The 19,913-nt window shown below is 40.2% G+C and overlaps 1 long non-coding RNA gene across 1 annotated transcript; it reads right to left on the reverse strand.

Moving 5' to 3' along the window:
* Nucleotides 1-2,915: 2,915 nt before the first annotated feature.
* Nucleotides 2,916-8,611, reverse strand: LOC140496797 (uncharacterized). The gene is made up of 3 exons (XR_011964400.1): nt 8,543-8,611; nt 8,315-8,467; nt 2,916-5,417 (listed from the first exon to the last, which is right to left on the reverse strand). It is a non-coding gene; the product is annotated as an uncharacterized lncRNA (long non-coding RNA).
* Nucleotides 8,612-19,913: the final 11,302 nt, after the last annotated feature.

A 19,913-nucleotide genomic window follows, 5' to 3' on the forward strand; every position in this document is an offset into this window, starting at 1 on the left:
CGATCAGTTCCCTATCTTGAATAATACACGTCTGTTGACTTGAAATTTGCCAAGGGGCATAAAAGGGCAGAATGAGAAAGGAGAGTGTAGGAAGTTCTCACCGAAGGAGGTGATTCCTTCCCTCAAGACCTGAAGAATGGGAATGATTCACAGAATTCTTGAAAGTCATATTACACCACTGTGCCTTGGCTCTGAGCTTCTTCTGGTCCTGTGATCTATGATTACCTGCTGGCTCAATCATTCTCTCTTCTGTCTATGGTATTCTGTGGCCTCTAGCTCTGCGTGATGCCAAGTTCTTTTTCTGGATGACTGATGACTCAGTTTTGCCCCAGTCTCTTGACCACATTAAAGGTTTGGAGGGTCTGCTGCTTGACTGCTTTGTTCCATAGGGTTGTGTTGCAAAGTTCTTATAATGAGATGTGAGGGCCAACGTGCCTCTGGGCTAATTACCAAGTTTCCTTTTGTTGTAATCAGACTCACAGACCCACTTTTCTCACAGACTCCTTTTCTACCTTGGAGTAAAGACAGCATACTCTGTATGTTCAATCCTCCCCCAGTCTTTTTGGGGATGGAAAAAAAATTTGTACCTCTTTGCATTTTTTTTCTGCCTTCTTTAACCCTCTATGACAACTAGGACCAAATTACCCAGAGGCTTAAAAAAAAATCTCAAAAAGTAATAGAAATATCTGGAGAGTAGATAAAGCTGGCAGTAGCCACTAGCATCTCTGTTGCAATGGAAAAGACTCAATGCCCCTATTAAGTCACCTAGTAGCATGAAAAGGATTATAATCCACATTTTAAGGAAAGAGAGAGTAGTATCTGCAAAGATTGAGTGCTTGGATCAAATGTGTGTGTTCATCTTTCGTTGCCGAAGAAGACCATGCCATGAGAGAAATGATGACATGACTTGCAGTTGACTTTGTTTTGAGTGAGGGAGGGCTGTGCAACTCACTAGCCTTACTTCTCCTCCAGAGCCATCTGAATCCAGTGACCAGATATTCATCAGGATGACTGGAGATGACCCAGGATGAGGCAACTGGGGTTAGGTGACTTGCCCAAGGTCACACAGCTAGTGAGTGCTGAGTGTCTGAGGTGAGATTTGAACTCAGGTCCTCCTGACTCCTGCACTGGTGCTCTATCCACTGCACCACCTAGCTGCCCCTGCTTGGATCAAAAGTGTACTTGTGGAGGAGGGAGCATCAAACTAAAGTAACCTAATAGAACTCCCTAGGGATAGAGTGCTGGATCTGGAGTCAGGGAGATTCCTCTTCCTCGGTTCAAATCCAGCCTCAGTCACTTACTAGCTGTGTGACCCTAAGCAGGTCATTTAATCCTATTTGCCTCAGTTTCCTCATCTATAAAGTGATCTGGAGAAGAAAGTGGCAAGCCATTACAGTATCTTTGCCAAGAAAATTCCAAATGGGGTCATAGAGAGTCGGACACTACTGAAACAAATGAATGACAGTAACATTAGAGCTCTCTAGGCCAGATCAGTACCGATCCCATTGGGTTCTGATATCCAAAAGCATAAGACTCTTCCATACTTGTTCCTAAGAGCATATCTATCTTTCTAACAACTATTTTCTTTCCAGTAACAGTGTTGTTGACATAAAGTTTTGCCATTTCCCGGGCTGATCCTTCATCAGAGGAAAAGGTTTCATTAACTTCCATGTTTTACCCCTGGGGTTTTGGACTACTTCCTTTTTAAAAGTATTTTAGTTGCTTGTTTCTTTCTCCTTCCATTAGAATAAAGAATAAATGGGAGGAAAAGGATTAGTACAGTGATCACTCTTCTGGGAATAGAACTGAAACATTAGAATTGAAAGAAAGTTTAGTGATTAAATGCCTTCATATTACAGATGAAGAAACTGAACCCAAAGTAGGGAAGAGACTTATTCAAGGTGATGTAGCTAGAGACATCAGAGACAAGATTCAAACTTAGATCTAGCTCACATCCTGTTGTTGGTTTGTTGTTTTTTTTTTTTACCCTCTACGCTATGCTATGCTGTCTCGTTATTTAAACCCAGAATCTTATCTATCTTTTATTTAAAGAGACCCAGTCACTGAACCTTTACTCTTAATTGAGACAACTTGATGGCATAGTAGATAGAGCACTGGACCAGGAGTCAGGAAAACCTGAGTTCAAATTCAGCTTCTGACATAGTAGTTGTGTGACCCTGGGCAAGTCACTTAATCTCTTTTTGCCCCTGAAGAGTGGACATGACTCACAAAATCTATAAAGGGCAAGTTATGGCTCTGTGTTTTGGTTTGGGTCCTTCTTCTGGTCCTGGGATCTGTGGCTTCCTGATGGATCAATCTCTCTTCCCCCTTTGGTTTTCTATTGCTTCTAGCTCTGTGTGACACCATGTTTCTTTTGTGGACCATGGGTGGCTAAATTTTTCCTCATCTGGATATCTATAAAGTGGGGATAATGACAGCATCACCCTCCAAGGGTTTTTGTGAGGATAAAATGAGGTGATATTTGTAAAAAACACTTTGCAGCACAGCAGCGACCACAGTGTGCGAGAGTGTTTTCTGGTAGACTTGGAACTTCGTAATAACGCAAGAACTTAAAAAAAAATTCCCAATGGTCTTCTAAGGCAAAGTGCCTTCCACACTCAGAGAAAGAACTATGGAATTCATTCACAGAATGTAGCAGATCATGTGTGTGTGTGTGTGTGTGTGTGCGTGCGTGTGTGTATTATGTTTTGGTTTGTTATATGATTTCTTCTATTTATTTTAGTTCATCTACACAGCATAACTATAATGAAAATGTATTCAATAGGAAAGTATATGTAGATCCTATATAGAATTGTATGCCATCTTGGGGAGGGAGGGGAGTGGTGGGGGGTAAAAAAATCTAAGTTTTATGGTAGTGATTGTAGAATATTAAAATAAATAAATAAATAATAAATTTTTAAAAAACAACGGCTTTAAAAAAAAACAAAAACACTCTGCAATCTTTAAGATCCTATATAAAAAAGAGCTTCTTCTTCTCCTCCTTCTCCTTCTTCTTCTCCTCCTTCTCCTTCTTCTTCTCCTTTTCCTTCTTTTCCTCCTTTTCCTTCTTCTCCTCCTTCTCCTTCTTCTTCTCCTCCTTCTCCTTCTTCTCCTCCTTTTCCTTCTTTTCCTCCTTTTCCTTCTTCTTCTCCTCCTTCTCCTTCTTCTTCTCCTCCTTCTCCTTCTTCTTCTCCTCCTTCTCCTTCTCCTCCTTCTCCTTCTTATTCTCCTTTTCCTTCTTTTCCTCCTTTTCCTTCTTCTTCTCCTCCTTTTCCTTCTTCTTCTCCTCCTTCTTCTTCTCCTTCTCCTTCTCCTTCTCCTTCTTCTCCTCCTTTTCCTTCTTCTCCTCCTTTTCCTTCTTCTTCTCCTTTTCCTTCTTCTTCTTCTTCTCCTTTTCCTTCTTCTCCTTCTTCTTTTTCTTCTTCTCCTTCTCTTCCTTCTCCTTCTCCTTCTTCTTCTTCTCCTTCTATTCCTCCTTCTTCTCCTTTTTCTCCTCCTCCTCCTCTTCCTTCTTTTCCCTATAGTGATGGTGGTGGTGATGATGAAGATTGGGAGAAAAAGAATTCCACTATGAGCAGGCACAGTGACATTCTCCAGTCTCAGTCTGGGCCTATGAATCTTAATCTCTTGTCATTGGGAGAAAAGAGCACAGTTCTCAGATTCCTCACCTTAAATAACAGGCCCTGCCTTAGGCCAGTGCTCTCTGTTGCTGGAGGCTGTTACTTTAGGGTTGCAGGAATGTTTTACATCAATCCACTGGGGCAGAAGAAACTCTAGAAAGGCAGAACAACTCTAAAAGCCACCAGCTGGCTAAGTGCCCACATCTTTCACAACCACAAAAGAGGTAGCTCAAATTTCCTTATCAGATTGTAAAAGCACAAGGTACATACTCATTGTCCACCAAACATAAAAACTCAGTAGGCTGTTTTGTAACCAGATTAAAGGCACTTATCATCATTCTGTGTATATTCTGGCTCCGTGTTTTTTCCTGGGATCAGGTGAACTGGAGACCAAGACTGCTATCACCATTTCAATACTTCAAAGGCTGTGTAGCCTCATCAGGGTGGATATTTCCTCATAAATGATAACTTTCTAAGCCTTTAGTAAATGACGTCAAGAGTTGTTGTGGCCTTTGACTCCCATCACTTAGTAATTCACATTAATTTTCTGGCGCTGGGCCTCTCTGAATCCTGCCAAGCTGGTCTTTGGATGGCAGACACACAGTCTGACACTGAGCCTATACTTGGAGTCTTTCCAGCTTGATTGCATACATCAATGCTTGCACACCAGCGCTATAGCCATCAGAGAACTCAGGGTAACTTCCACGCCACAATAAAGCATCACGGTAGGACTTTAGGTTTGTAAAAAATTTTTTTCTTATATCAACCCTATGAAGTAGGTTTTATCCATATGTATATTTGTGTGAGTGCAAGGAGTATGATTATAAGTATGATTATACCCATTTTATAGATGAGGAAACCTAGATTAGAGGAAATTAGGTAACTTATCTGTGGTCACATAGCCAGTAGGAACAATTCATATTTCTAAGAAAACAGGCCTCAAATCAGTCATGAGTTGGATGAATCAGATTTTCTTCCCATTCATTTCCCTTTCTTCTTCCTTCACTTTCCTCAATTAATTACAATGCTCAAAAATCCCCAAATATCTGGAAGTCATGGTAATAGACAACACTGTGTTTTCCCACCAGGCACCAAGCTTGATTCCCTAAAAATGTGAGGAAGCATCCCTAACATGTGTCCCCAACACCTCCCTAACCTGTGTAAAGTGTCAGAGATGAAATTTTTCCTGTCAAAAAGTGGAAAGCTGGAAAGCCAATCTTAGAAGATGCTCCCCCTATCTGGATATAGATTTGGAAGACTGCAGTACCTCACTCTCATTTTCAGCCCTTCCAAGGCCTCAGTCTTCTCTACAGAATATGCTTTGTGTTTTACTTGGACATGAAAGGGTTTTTTCTTTTTCCCTTCTTTATTATGAATGGTGAATTATTAAATAATCATCCATCTGGACTTTGTTACCAAATGAAGGAGTTGAAATGGGTGGGGGAAACAGAGGAATACCTTCTTTCTCATTTTTAAACTCCTAGCACTCATACAAATAGACTTGAATCAAGTGGCTATGATGGTGAGTGGCCTTAATTTACCTCCCTGTTTCTTTTCTACTTCCCATTCCTTTGAGTGAGACAGGAGGAGCAGGATGAGAAGGCATGTGAACTTGGTAATGGTGAAAGACCACATTTCCTCAGATGCCATGGACCGCAGTCTGGTGCTACAGGGGACAGTAGGATGACAAGGAGGCTTCCTCATGGCCTGAGGATGAGAAGAGCTACCCCACGAAGACTGGTGATCTGAGCAGAGATTCTGATGCCATCTTCAAGAAGTTTCAAATCTGTCTTTTAACTGCAAAGAAAATTCATACAGACTTTCCTTAATGGATTTGTGAGAATTTGGAAGAAATCATTGAGACTGAGGGAAAGGAGGGAAAAAAAGGTTGCCTAAAAATCCCTATCCCTTAGAAGAATGCTGGCAGAGTAGCAAGCATTGGGTAAAGAGCTAGTCTGGGAGATAGAAAATTGCAGGGCAGATGGTAATCTCCAGTGGTGGAGAGAATTTTTCCCTAGGTGGATGAAATCACAGATTCATTGCAAAAAAGAAAAAGAAAAATGCCTATGAAATTGAGGGGTAAAGGGCAAAGTTCAAGGCTAAGGAAGGAGTCATCAAACTGGGGAAATACTGTCAGTGAAAAGTTAATTTAGCTTGTGATTACCTCCACAAGATTGTTGTTGTCTGCTTTTTGTTCTCGAAAGGCCCATGACATCATGGAGGTGATGCCCTGACATGCAAGTGAATTGGATTTAAGTGAGGGATGGATGTGCAAGATCACCAGCCTCACTTTTACCTCCAGAGCCAAGGCCCACAATTCCAAAGGATTGGTCAACTTGATGGGTTTGAGGAAGGACTTCAGGGTTGTTCTTATTCACTTTTCTTTGATAATTCATGAAGTTGAACTTTTTTTCAAATGATTTGTCACAATTTGTAGTTTTTCCTTTGTAAATTATCTGATACATCCATTGACCATTTGTCCATTAGACACTTTAAGGTTGAATCAATTCCTTATAAATTGTGAATGTTATGCTTTTATCTGATGCATTAATCACACATATTTTGCTTCCTCTACCCCAAGTCCATCAGTTGCTTTTTAAAAACTTCTTAATTGTGTTTATTTTTTGCTATAAAGAATGCTTATAAAAAAAATAAAATATTTAAAAAAATAATTTTTATTTTCATACTGTTAAATCCCTCTATTTCATAGTTGATAATTTCCTCCATATGGTTAATACATATTAATTTATCTTTTTCATGCTGTAATAAATGTAATATTTAGTTTTCTTTTTTTTTAATGTTTAACTTGTTAAACATTCCCTTTGAAGTTTATTATGGTGTGCCCTATAATAACAATACATGCAGAATGTTTGATGTACATTGTATTATTTGAGTTTCATAACAAATCTGTTACTAAATATATTATTCTCCACTTAGAGATAAGGAAACTAAGGAGCAGAGCATTTTATCTGATCCTGGAGATAATAGAAAACCACTGCCATTTAGGGGGTGGCATGTGACCATCTCCAGTCATCTTGACCTATACCTTGGCATTGGACCCAGATGTCTCTGGAGGAGAAAGTGAGGCTGGTGACTTTGCACAGTCCTCCCTCACTTAAATCCAATTCACTTGCAATTCATGGTATCACCTCCCAGATGTCATGGTCCTCTTTGAGAATGAAGGACAAACAATACCAACAAAGAGGTGGCATGGTCAGATTTCCACTTGAGGAAAATCACTTTAGTAGCTGAATGGAAGACAGTCAAATTAACAAATAATTAAAGCACGACACAAATACTTAAAAGATGAATAGACCCATTTCCAACCTGCTCTCTAAGTCACTCATTCAAGATGTATACCTTCTTGCCAGCCTGGCATACATAGTTTATTCTCCTGTTGGTGAATCACTTCTGGACAGTTGTGGTTGCAAGGAGCACTAGCTGGGAAATTCCAGGTCCTCCTGGACTCCCAAATTAGCCACCAGCCTCCAAAAGCCCATCTCTCATGACTGCTGTTTGGTTACATGTGTCCAGGGAAGACTCTAGTCTTGGCTTACCTAGTTGGTCGGTACATGTGTTAGCTGCTCTCTTTAAGTAGCTACCATAGCTACAATGTAGGTGAAGGAATCATGCACCCCTCCTGGGAAGTCTAAAGGAACCCCAGTGTACACAACAGACAGAAAGAGAGAGATAGTATGAGTTGAATGACTCTTCCTGTTCAGGGGCCAATCCTCTTAACTACATCCTCCCCTTCCATGGTGGAAGATGTAAATATGGGGAACAAATTAGAAACAACTGGTCAAACGTACTTTTATCAAAGATTCCACTGGGCAGGACCAGAGGAAAGGCCTATGCCCATGAATTCTCCATGGGATGGTCATTGTTATATTATATATGTATATGTTGTCTCTCTTGATAGAATGTAAATTCCTCCAGGGCAGAGACTGTTTCATTTGTTTTTATATCTGTGTTGACTAACACCTGGCCTGACACATAATAGATACTAACAAATCTTTGTTGATTTATTAATTCTGCTCCATAAAATTTTATAAGCAAATTTTTATCTTAAGCTGATGTTACTCTTAAGGGCTTATCTTCTTGGCAAGTAAGTCAAGTATCTGCTTACTTAGTGTCTTTTGGTTTCCTTTGGTATGGCAATTAAAATAGGTTGAATCATAGGTTGGAAGACTCATCAAGAACTAGAAGCACTCCAGAGGTAAACTAGTTTGGACTCATTTTACATTTTCTCATCTTACAGTTGAGGAAACTGAGACTTGTGATGATTCAATGATTTTCCCAATAGCAGAGGCAAGATATGAACTCATCTTCTCTGACTGTAAAGCCAGTGCTCTTTCTACCAATAATATTGATCCTGAACCTCATTGTGAGAAGTCCAGATGTACTGCCTTTTATCATTCCCCCAGGGTTCTCCCCCTTAGGGGACTTTCAGGTCTCTAGGCTCTCTGCAAATAGCTCCAGCCCTCATTGATGGTGTTCCCCTAAGTATAGGGGGAAGACTGCACTCCATTTCCATTTAGCTCCATTTAGCTTTTACAAAGGGATATTTAGTTCAAAAGATATAATAACAAATATACAAATATATTCCTCCAACACATGGGAAGCATAAGGTCTCTCTCCTTGCACCACCTCAGTCTCTGGGGCAGGAAAGGGAGAGGATTTAGTTCATAGCTTACTTGTCTCAGTTCCTAAAGAGCACAGTTCCAGTTCCAAGTCTGGCAAGGTTTCTTCTGGCTAGCTGCACCATCTTCCCTAGAATCCTGCCTCCAGCTCCCAGGGCTTGTGGGGATCACCGTAAGCACCTAAAAGCTTAGGATAAACAACATAGACTAGAGACCCCAGATGTATTTTTCAGAGCTGAATTGAAGAAAGAGAGCAGTGGTAGGAAGTTCTTCCTCTCTCACCTGTTCAATTCATGGTGCCTGCACTGAGGATGAAATGTGATCTTCACCCCCTGGATGGAGAGCAGAAAGGAGAGACAGAGAGGGACAGTCTTAGTCTCCTCAGTTTTAAAGCCTGAGTTTGTTCTGACTATTCAGCCAATCAAAGGCTCTACTCACTTGTGTGATAGGGAATGCAGAAGCCTCCATGTCTGAGGCAATCTGGACCCTCTAGATATCTCCATGTTAGGCATGCCTAGACAAGGTTGCATTATATTTCATTAGTCAAGTTTCTATATTTGTAATTGATGTCTATGTAATTTCTTCTGCCCACATTCCATTTTTCCTAATCAGTAAGTCATTTAAATATATCAGTTTTTTAATTGTACCACATATCTTTGTTTAAAAATGATAAATCACCTTTAACAAATTGGTAACAAAATTATCTTGTTTTTATCATGTCTCCATCCGTTTCACTATATTTTCTCTTTTTTTATCATTGCTATTTAATGATCATTTAGATATTTTTAGTAATTACATTTGGTGTTCTGTTTTCTCTAAGCTTATTTTTCATCAAATGAGGAGGAAATGATTTGTTATTTGGTCTGGGATTCTCACCCTTGTTATTATTTTGCAAATGGAACTAGACATTGGAAGTGAGCCCTTTCTTCTTGGGGTCTGAGTCACACGGCTGCTGCTGCTCCTGGCCTCTAGATTAATTTCTTTCTCAGTCTACTTCCCAGGGTCAGCACAGAGTATAAATAGATCTAAGAGGCATATGTATGTAGTTGTCATTCCGTCTTTTCAGTCATGTCCAACTCTCTGTGGCCCCATTTGGGATTTTATTGGCAAAGCCACTGGTGTGGTTTGCCCTTTCTTTGTCCAGCTCATTTCAGAGATGAGGAAACTGAGGCAAAGTCAAGAGACTTTCCCAAGGTCACACAACTGGTAAGTGTCTGAGACCAGATTTGAATTCAGGAATATCAGTCTTTCTGACTCCAGGCCTGGCGCTCAATCCACTGCACCACCTAGTTGCCCATCATCTTCATAGAGATGATAATTGAAACCATGGGAAATGATGAGATCACCAAGTGAAATAGTGTAGAAGGAGGAGAGAACCCAGAACAAAGCCTTGGGGAAACCTCACAATTAGTGGGCAGAACATGGATTAAGATCCAATAAAGAACTGGTCAAACAGGTAGGAGGGGAAGCAGGAGAGAACATTTGTCAGGAAAACCTAGAGAAAAGAGTATCTGGAAGAGAGAGGACCATTGACAGCCAAAGGCTGCAGAGAGGTGAAGAAGAATTTTAGTCTGGGTAATTAAGAGTTAATTAGTAATTTTGGAGAGAGCAGTTTTCAAGTGAATGATGAGGTCAGGAGACAGACTGTAAAGAATGAAAAGGAGAGTGGAAGAACGAAAGTGGAATCAAACATCATAATCTCAAAGAATTTAGTTACAACAGGGAGGAGAGATGTACAATGATAGCTGCCAGGGATGGATGAATCTAGTGAGGACTTTCTGAAGACGGGGAAAACATAGGCATGTTTGTAGGCAGAAGGGAAGCAGAGGGTAGACAAGGAGACTGAAGATTAGTGAGAGAATAGGGATGATAGAGGGCACTGGAGAAGACAGGATAGAATAGAATCCCTGTGCTTGCGGAGGGGTTTACCTTGGTAAGGAGAAGGACCATCTCTCAAGGTGAAACAAGTGTAAAGGAATAGAGAGGCAGAAGCCATCTGAATAATGTGTATGAATAGACATGTCCCCAAGTATGAGGACAGGAGTAGGGGAGGAAAGACCATGAATCAAACACTGAACTCATTGAGAAGGAAAGAGAAACTCCAGGGGGTCTCTAGTACCAGTTGCCAGAATCTTGATTGGGTGGTAGATATGGATTTAATGAACCTCAAAGGAGGAAAGGTTACTGAGTAAAGGAGGAGAACCTGGACTGGGGAAAAAGGAGTGTTCCAACTCTTCTTCTTCAACCCATGAATTGGAAGGAATGAGCGAAAGCTGAAGAGCCATAGGCTGCTAATTTTTGTTTAATTGTTTTACAATCATGTCCAACTTCTCGTGACACCATCTTTTTTTTGGCAGAAATACTTGAGTGGTTTGCCATGTCCTTCTCTAGTTCATTTTGCAGATGAGGAAACTGAGGCAAAAAGGGTTATGTGACTCGTTCAGCGTCACATAGCTAATAGGTATCAGAGGCCAGATTTGAACTCAGGAAGATGAGTCTTTCTAACTCCAGACCCAGCATTCTATCCACTGCACCACTTAGCTGTCCCTAGGCTGACAGTAGAGTTAGTGAATTCATAGATGGTTGAACAACTCTATCCAAAGAGTTCTGATTAATGGATCAGTTATTTCCAAATTTCAAGGGAAGTTTCTAACAATATGTGACACTGTTTCCCCTATGGTTCTTATCCCAACTTTTTTAACTGTTCCTTTTCAATATCCTCTGTTGCGTTTTCAACTAGGTCATACCTAGTCTCCCAAACCTCTATCTTAGACTATTTTCTTTTTTTTTTCTTCTCAGTACTATCTCATTTGGTAATCTCATCAATTCTCGTGGGCTCAATTACCATGTCTAGATAGATGATCCCCAGATTCATGTATCTGAGCCTTAGTCTCTCTCTTGAGCTCCAGTTCCACATTAACAGCTGCCTTTTGGATGTGTCAAACTGGATGTCTAACTCAATATATTCAAAACTGAGCTCATCATCTTTCCCTCAAAACTATCTCATCATCCCAACTTTCCTATTACTATCCAAGATACCACCATCCTCTCATTCCCCCAGGTTCTCCAACTCAGTGTCATTCTTGACTTCTCAATCTTACTTTCCCTACATAGCCAGTCTATTGTCAGATCCCTTTGTGTCTCCAGAATACATTCCTCCCCTCCACTCACACAGCTACTATTCTCACAGAGACCCCACTCCTTTCTCACTCAGACTATTGTAGTAATCTTCTAATTGGTTGTCCTGTCTAAAGTCTCTCCTGACTTTAATTCATTCCTCCACCCAACTACCAAAATGGGCATTTTGAATTAGATGTCTCCTAGACACCTTAAACTCAACATGTCCAAGACTGAACTCATTTTCTTACCACCCCTACCCCCAAACCCTCTTCCTAACCTAGTCATTGCTGCTAAGGGTAACACTACCCTCTCAAACAGGTTAGGTAGGTAGACAGAGCACTGGGCCTGGAGTCAGGAAGAAGTGAATTCAAATCTGACTTCAGATATTTTCTAGCTGTGTGACCCTAGGCAAGTCACTTAACCTTGTTGCCTCAGTTTCCTCATCTATAAAATGATCTGGAGAAGGAAATGTCTAAACCACTCTAGTAACTTTATGAAGAAGACCCCAAGTTGGGTTACAAAGAGTCAGACAAGACTAAAATGACTGAACAACAACAAAAGAAAGACTTCTCAGTAACTCAGCCTCTCATCCCAGATCTTACCCTTCACTCGTCATTCTCTCTCACCCCTGCCCCATATGTAATCTGTTGTCTCTCCCTTCAGAATGTGAGTTCCTTGAAGGAAGGGAGCCATCTTTTTGCCCTTCTTTATATCTCTAGCACCCTTTGTATCCTGGCACCCCTTAATAAATGCTTGTTGATTGACTGACTCACTGTGGCCAAGCCTTGTAGATTCTACCTTCACATTATCTCTTACCTATGTTCCCTTATCTCCTTTGACAACTCAACGTAGTTGGCCCTCATCAACTCACACTTAAACTATGGCCAATGGTGCATGGTCATTTGCTTGACTTCCTTAACACATCTTTCTTCACTTCAATCTATCCTCCATCTGGCTATCAAAGTGATCTTCCTGAAGTGCAGATTTCACCATGTCACCCTTACTCCGGCATTATTCAATAATTCCTATGACTTCCTATTACTTCTAGGATCAAATTTAAAATCCTCTATTTAGTTTTTTAAGTCCTTTGTAACCTTTCCAGTCTTAAGAGACCTCACACCTCTTCATATACTTTGCAACCTAGTGTCACTGCCCTTCTTAATGTTGTTCAAAAAAAGATACTCCATGTCCCAACTCAGCATTTTCCTTGACTGTGCCTCATGCCTGGAATCTTTTCCTTCTCATGTTCATCTCCTAGCCTTCTTGACTTCCTTCAAGATCCAGCTAAAATCCTACCTTTTGCAAAAAGCCTACTTTCCTCTGAGATTTTCTTGCTTATGCCTTGTTTGTACATAGTTGTTTGCAAAGGGGTAGGTCGGTGGCACAGTGGATAGTATCTAGCCTGGAGTCAGAAAGACTTCAGTTCGAATCTGACCTTGGATACTAGCTCTATTATCTTGGGCAAGTCACTTAACCTCAGTTTTATCATCTATAAGTTGGGGATAATAATAGTACAAGTCTCACAGGGTTGTTGTGAGGATGAAATGAAATGATATTTATAAAGTGGTTAGCACAATGGCTTAGTTGAAACCTTTCCTGCACCTTCTTTGTCCGAAGTCCCCTTACACAAATTTGTGTACAGGAACAAACAAGATTGTAATCATGACACAGGATCAGGCTATTGCTGCCAGAAGCTACAGAAAGCTTATTCGTAAGAAATCCAGACTTACTGATTAATGTAGACTACACAAGAAAATATGAGAAACTGCAACTTATCGTTGTGGGCTGTAAAAGCGTAGCACCTTGCGGAGAGATGACGGTGCGGAATGAGACATTTTCGGACAGTGCCTACGTGTTGATTTGTCCTGCTTCAACGTATTTATTTGTTACCAGGTAGATCTTCTATTCTGGGAGGTGGGAGGGATTTGTAGACAGTGACAGTGATGAAGAAAAAATGAGATTAAAAAAAACATCCAGTGTCAATGAAACATTAAAAAACACACGTTAAAGAGTCCAGGAGGGGACATAAGCAGAGTAGTTGGTTTACTATGCTATTAATTTAATACATACTTTTTAAAGAAAACAAACTATATGATAACAGAAGTTCTTGCTTGTGTAGCCCATATAAAATCTGAGGGTACTTCTCCCAACTACCAGTAAGTCAGATCCCCAGACAGCAGCTACATCTGTTCCTTGGGCTTCTAGAGAATGCCCCTGAGGGATTATGGCATTTTTAAAGTGCTGTTGGCTCAAGCCTTAATTCCAATGTGTTCTCCTTTATATTAATTGCCAGTTACATCCTATATCATTGATTGACCCAGTAATTAATTCCTCAATACTATCTAACCAATTAGCACCCATTAGCTTTTATAAAGAGATGATTATTTACACAAAGCAGGCAGGAGGGATAGAAAGGATATACTTACATCGCTTCCAGGATCATGAAAGAAAAGCTAAAAAAAAAAAAAAAAAAAAGAACTGATCCTTGACTCATTCTCCTGTTTTCTATTTCCTTAATTTCTTTTACCAGTTTCTTCACCAGGCACTTCCTGATCACCAAAGGTCACTCCATTCCCACACTTGATAATACCTCCAAGGAGGAAAAGGAAAGGAACAGAGAGAAGGGAGAAAGGTCACGAATCATCTGATACTTACTATTTCTCTTTAGAAGGTTAGGGATAGGGTTATCTGAAACTCAGCTATGCTGAGTATACAGCTCAGTCCAGTGAATTCCATGAAGTAGTCACATTATTTGGAGTCACACTGTATATTGGGCTGAAACCAATTGTTGTTTTTCATATATAAATTATACTTCAACAAATAGTGCAAATTGCAATATTATGACTACTTCCAAAGATTACTTATTTGTATTAATCTGAATTTAGCTGCTCTAAAACACCCACCAGGATCTTTGATAGCTTCAGTCTGCACACCATGAGTGTCCCCATAAACTGACTCTAATAAAAGAAAATATGTTTTAAAAAATTGTGGCTAGAGCAAAACCTGGACAAGCAGTCTATCAACATATCAAACAAGAGTGTAAAAAGAAAGGAAATTATTAATTTGTTCTTGGGCACATTTTCTAACTCATTTGAGATCTCCCTAGCTCCAAAGAGCCTTTATTAACTTGAAGAAGGTTCTAATACGGATAATGTGACATCAGTTACAGCGAGCATGGACATAACAAAGGGAACTCTCTTTCCCTAAACTCAGACCTAAAAATGGAGTATTTTGTGTCATTACAGAGATGATTTGCTATGCAGTCACTTCATGAAGTCCATTTTTTTTCCTCTAGGGCTGACACATTGAGACGATTGCTTCTTTGTTCAGTTCTGTTTTCTTTCCAGTTTCCATTCTGTGACCTTTTTTACTTCTAGTTTTACCATCACAACCCCAACAACTCCAAAGTAAATCATAGGTAGAACCAAGAAAAGGCATTTATGCACCCCAGGCATGGTTTGAACTTTGACCTATGTGATATTTGTCTCCCGGGGCACTGAACCTTTTTAACTAGGGGAACATTCAAATTGACATATTACAGAAGTGCTTATACTGTATGGAGAGAGGGATTCTTGGGCATTAAAAATAGGTGGCAAAGAAGATAGAGTACTGGCCTGGAGTCAGAAAGACCTGAATTCAAATTGGCCTCAGATACTGGGCAAATCACTTTATCTCTGCTGCCTCAGTTTCTTCATAATAACGTTTACCTCTCATGATTGTTGTGAAGATAAAATGAAATGTTATTTTTAAACTGCTTAGGAATTTCAAAGTGTTATATAAATGATATTTATTATTGTAAAAATCCTGAAAGATTATGACTTCACTAGCATGAAGAATTACTTCTATTGGAATTCCCTATATATGATTTAACAGTAAGTTCTGGGGAATTATCTGAAAATAAAAAAGGTGCCTCTCAGCATTTCATCTTCTAACTGAACTGCCTCTGATATTTGAAATATATAGGCTATTATCCTTTCTACGTTGCAACTTTCCCCATCATGGTTTCAATATATCATGAGTCGGCATAAGAAATTAAATGAGAAATTTTGGAAGTTTTGCAGAAGCTGCCGACAACACACAAAGTCTTGTAGATGACACAGAAAAAAGTTTAGAAACTCAGAAATGCATAAAATATGTGCTTAGTATTGTATAATATCAACATAGTTTATCTTTTTAATACCATAATAATTTAGATTTCTTCTCTGATACAAAGGGAGGGCCAAAAAATTTTAGGCAGATTTTCAAGATCAAGGGGGTACCAGGACCCTAATGCCCATGATATGGAAGGGATTATGGCAGATTTGTCTGAAGTAGTACTAAGAAGTGTCCCCCTCCAGTTGTGTGATACTGTATGGTACCAACCTCATCAATCAACCAGAACTCACTCTCCAAAGTTACTAGTGATCTCTTAATAGCCAAATCTAACAGCCTTTTCTTAATCCTTGTTCTTCTTGACCTCTCCACAGCATGTGGATCCCCTCTTTCTGAATATTCTCTCCTTTCTGTTTTCATGACTTTCCTGGTTCTCTCCGTGGTCCAACTGTTCTTCATTCTCCTTTGTTGGTTCTTTATCCATGTGACACCTTCTAAAAGTAGGTGACTTGGTCTCACCAACTCCCATGGTTCAGTTATTTTTATGCAGCAGATTAGCCCTCTTGTTTCTGCTGAGCTACAATCACACCTGTGGGGCAGCTAGGTGGCACAGTGGATAGAGCACTGGGCTTGGAATCAGCAAGACTTATCTTTATGAGTTCAAATACAGCCTCTGACATTTACTAGCTGTGTGACTCTGGGCAAGTCACTTAACCCTGCTTGTGTGCTCTTCTTAAAATGAGCTGGAGAAGAAAATGGCAGACTTCTTTAGTATCTTTGCCAAGAAAATCACAAAATGAGGTCACAAGGAGTCAGATGTGATTTACATGATGCAAGAACACAATCAGACATCTCCAGCTGCCTTTTGGACATATAGAATGGGAGGTCTTATAAGCATTTCATATTCTCCTTGTCCAAAACAGAATTCATTTTTTTTCCTCCTAAGCCCTCCCATTTCTGAACTTCCTTGAACTTAGCACAGTATCAGGCACAAATAGGTGTTTGACTAACTGATCTATCACCTGTCAAGAAGACCACCAAAATCCTCCCTCTTTTCAGGCTCTAAAACTTGGTGTTTTACTCATATTTCATTCACCCCATATATCTAATCCTTTGCCAAATCATATTTCTACCTTCACAACATCTCTCTTATACAATTCCTTCTTTCCACTCACCTGTCTCCTGGACTAGGAAATACCCTTCTAAGTGAATCTCATTCCCTCCAATCTCTCCCCACTCTAATCTACACTTCACTCAACTGCCATGATGGTTTTTCTAAGTCATACCACCGATTGTGTCATTCCTGCATCCAAGGAATTCCAGTGACTCTCTGCTTTCTGTAGGATCAAATATGAACTCCTCTGATTGGCATTTGAAGCTCTTTATAACCTAGTGCCTTCTCAAATCTCCAGGCTTCTTACACCTGGTGCCCCCCACACTATATGATCCTGTTACACCATCTTTCTTACTACTCCTGAAATGTCACTCCATCTCTCATGTCTGTGCACTAGCTATCACCAATGCTTAGAATGATCTTCCCGCTCTTAATTCTCCTTGTTCTTTGGGTTGTTTCAGTCATGTCTGACTCTCCCTCATCCCATTTGGAATTTTCTTGGCAAAGATATTGGAGTGGCTTGCTTGTCATTTCCTTCTCCAGTTCATTTTACAGATGAGGAAATTCATGATTAAGTGATAACTAAGTGACTTGCCCAGGAACACACAGCTAGGAAGTGTCTAAGGCCACATTTGAACTCAGGGAGATAGTTTTCCTGACTCTAGACCCCAAACTCTATCCTCTCCACCACCTAGCTGCCCAAATTAATTAAACTGCTCTTAATTTCCCTAGCTTCCTTCAAAACACAGATCAAATCCCACTTTCTTCAGGAGACCTTTCCTGTTTCCTGAAACTGCTATTGCCTTCCTCTATAGACTCTGTCTATATTTTATATGTGCCTAGATATTCTCATATTGTCTTCCCCATTAGAAAGTAGGTTTCTTGAGAGAAAGGACTGTAGGTTGGGTTTTATTTTATCTTAAGTTTTGTTTTTGCTTTTATTGTATTTCTTAGCAAGGTATAAGGGTTGTTCGGGGAAGACTGGTACCTCTGGCTGCTGAGCCCTTTTCAGGGCTGCTTTCCACTTTTGGTGTACACTTGATTCATTCAACTCTCACCCGTGACTCCAAGAAGCTGTAGCATACACAGTGATAGCACCCCATTAACTATTTCATCAGATGGGCGAAACCAGGTTGAGGATAAGCCAGGTGTCTCAAAACCTTCAATGAGTTGGGAGGTGTCTATCTACTCAAGCAAGTGAAGACTTCCCTGGCAGAATGGGCAGATAAGAACAGTTTGTTCCAATGCCCATCAAGATGAAGCAGGAGCTATGGAACTGCTTAGCGCTTGGTTAGACATTGAAGATGCCGGGGTCATCCACTGCATCCAGAGCCATTGCCAATCGTCTTGACTTTGTCTTGCCACTTGACTTTGATGACTCTGGAAGAGAGTGAGGCTGATGACTGTGCAATTCTGTTTCACTTAAATCCAATTTATACTTGAACCAAAATACATCACTATACCATTTTACCACTTTTACTTATCTCAAAATCCTGTGATATCAAGCAAGTGATGAAGCAGCAGGTATGAGTCCACTGGGAGCTGTAGTTACAAGTCTGCACATAGGTGGCCCAGGCCATATGGTCATCTTCTCACTGGAAGCAGCAGAGGGATTTGGCAGCTCTCTGAGTATCTGAGCAGCCTTTTAAGGACTGCACTGCTCACATCCTGGTGTGAGGAAGGGTCTGGAAAAGGTGCCCTTAAAATTGTCTGCTTCATCCAACCCTAGCCTGCTTTCCTTAGCAGGTGGTGATCCCACTTTATGGTTGAAACATGTAAAAAGTACAAAAACTTTTGCAAAGATGATTCCACTCAGCACTGGTACGTGGAATGTACGTACACTTATGGACAACATGAAACCCAGTTGACCTGAAAGATAAACAGCTTTTATTGTGAGAGAACTCAGCAGGTATCTCACGCAAAAATCAACTCTGAATGAAACAGTGCTAACAAACGAAGACCAGATTACTGAAGTCAGAGCAAGATACACATTTTTTTCTAGATTGGCTTCAGTGAAAGGGAGTGCCATGAAGGTGGCATAGATTTTGCAATCAAGGTTAATCTAGTCAACAAGCTTGTATTTCTCCCAAAAGGAGGACATGACTCATGACAATGCAAATTTCACTTGCAGGAAAAAGAGGACAAACCAGTGTCAGGCTCATAGTAAGTGTTTAATAAATGTCAACTGAATCAAATTGAGCAAAGCCTCCACAAAATAGTTATCCTATGCTGCATGGTGTATAGGGGAGCAAGGTAGCACACCCTGGGAACATTCTCATTGATTTCTTAGGGGCTGGGATACCCAGACCATGCTCGATACACCCCTATCCCGATATACTAAAGACCTTCCTCTTCATTTAATGTCTTGGCAGGTGAGGGTGGGAGTGGGGTGTACCAATGTAATACTTGAACTATCTAGTTATTCATTTTTGCTCCATGCCATACACACCTTTTCTAGTCAAGAATGTACACTGTGTTATTTCTTGTGAACGTAATCAGATTTTAAAAACTTATGCCCACTGGAAGATGGAAACTTTCAGGGTTTATTTACTTGTGTCCCTAGAGAACTCAGACCTTCCCATTCCTAAGGGAGGGAGTGTGAAGAGATAGCTATGAAAGACAGATACATCAGTGCAAAGATGAGGACTGGGGGAAGCCAGGGACCACCTCTTCTCCCAAAGGTGAAAGCAATAGTAGAGCCTCTGTCTCCATCACATTCACTGGGGACTGGTAAGTTTTAAAAAAAGGAGAGATGGGGACACATGCAGGCTAGGCACTCCAGGCATGGGTCTGGGAAGCAAATACAGAGAGATATGAAGACAAAAGATTGTAAACTGAGCTATGCAGAAACTACAAGGAACAGATACTGAATGGTTGGAAGGCGTCCTGTGTCTGGAATAGAACTCATGACTCCTTATTTCCCAGTCTTTTGCTTTACTCTCACTCCTGAGTTCTCCTGGGAAAGTACTGAATCTGTATCTCTAATCTTTGTTTCTTTTTTTGTCTTTCTTCTTTCCCTTTATTTTTTAAATAGTATTTTATTTTTCCCAATTATATGTCAAGACAATTTTTAACATTCAGTTTTGCAAGATTTTGAGTTCCAAATTTTTCTCCCTTCCTCCCTCCTCCCCTCCTCTCTTCTGGAAGTGGTTGGCAATTTGATATAGGTTCTACATATGCAATTATGCAAAACATATCCACATTAGTTATAGTTGCGGAAGAAGAAACAGATCAAAAGAAAAAAACAAAAAAAATAAAGCAGTTCTTGGACGTGGATAGCATTTCCCATCATGAGTCTTTTGTTCTTGCCTTGGATCATTGTGTTGA

Source organism: Notamacropus eugenii, chromosome 3 (assembly GCF_028372415.1).
Source record: "Notamacropus eugenii isolate mMacEug1 chromosome 3, mMacEug1.pri_v2, whole genome shotgun sequence".
NCBI lineage: Eukaryota > Metazoa > Chordata > Mammalia > Diprotodontia > Macropodidae > Notamacropus > Notamacropus eugenii.